Raw genomic sequence first — 968 nt, forward strand, 5'->3', positions numbered from 1 at the left:
CCCAAAAAACAACAAGGAACCCGAAAACCGGTCCGCCCGGGAAAAAAATGGCCCAAAAAGAAAGAACAAACAAAGGGTGGAAAAAGAAAAAAATAAAAAAAAAGGGGAAAACCCTGGCAAAGAAAAAAAGAACTTTAAATTGCAAAAAACCTTAAAAGAAAACAAAGAACCTCAAAAGCAAGAGTTTAATTGAATCCTAAAAAAAACTTAAAAAGGAAAAAAAACAACCCGTAAAGCCAATTTAACTGAAGAAAATGAAGCCCAACGAAGGTAAAGGAACTGCCCAAAAGTCCCCCAAATGGTAACGTGACAGAGTCATAATTTGAACCCTTCTTTTTTAGACCCCAGGAACAACACTCTTTTCACCACCATGCAGAAAAGACTAAATACTGAAATGCCCGTGGATAGCTTTCTGGAAATACAGCCCAGACTCTCCAAGAAAGAATGGAAACTCTTTAGATGTTAGTAGCATAATGAAAACCCCTAAAAGGTATGATTCTCGTTTTTTTTCTCAATTTTCCTAAGATATCACTAAATCTTTCCTTTCAAGGGAGCAACAGAGAAACAGCAGTGTTATCTCAACTCTAAATCTCAACGTGGAACATTCTGAGACATCTGTAGGCATCTTATCAATAAGGCAGATACAGAGGGTAAGCTGAAGGATGTAACAGACAAACCAGGAAATCTGGTTCCATGCAGCACTAAACAAACAGCTCAAGGGGATAAGAGACCAGATCCAGGCTGCTGTTCCTTACACAGCCAGCTCTCTTTCTTCACAGCTTCCTGGAGTAAGTCTTTGCCTGTAAGCAGTGTTATGAAATGGTATGATTTTAATCAGCTTTGACTGCACCTTGCTCTGAAGGTTTACTCAGTGCAGTCCTTAGAGGCACATTACCATTCAGCCCCATTCCAGGGAAGAAGTCTGTTCTTCATCAGCTTTAGAAAGACAGGAATGCTTTTGTCTCACT

The 968-nt window shown here is 39.5% G+C and overlaps 1 pseudogene; it reads left to right on the forward strand.

The window, feature by feature from the left end:
- Positions 1-254: 254 nt before the first annotated feature.
- Positions 255-968, forward strand: part of LOC101356290 (MICAL C-terminal-like protein) — a 6,267-nt pseudogene continuing 5,553 nt past the window's right edge.

The sequence above is a fragment of the Trichechus manatus genome, unplaced genomic scaffold (genome assembly GCF_000243295.1).
Source record: "Trichechus manatus latirostris isolate Lorelei unplaced genomic scaffold, TriManLat1.0 scaffold00018, whole genome shotgun sequence".
NCBI classification, from domain to species: domain Eukaryota; kingdom Metazoa; phylum Chordata; class Mammalia; order Sirenia; family Trichechidae; genus Trichechus; species Trichechus manatus.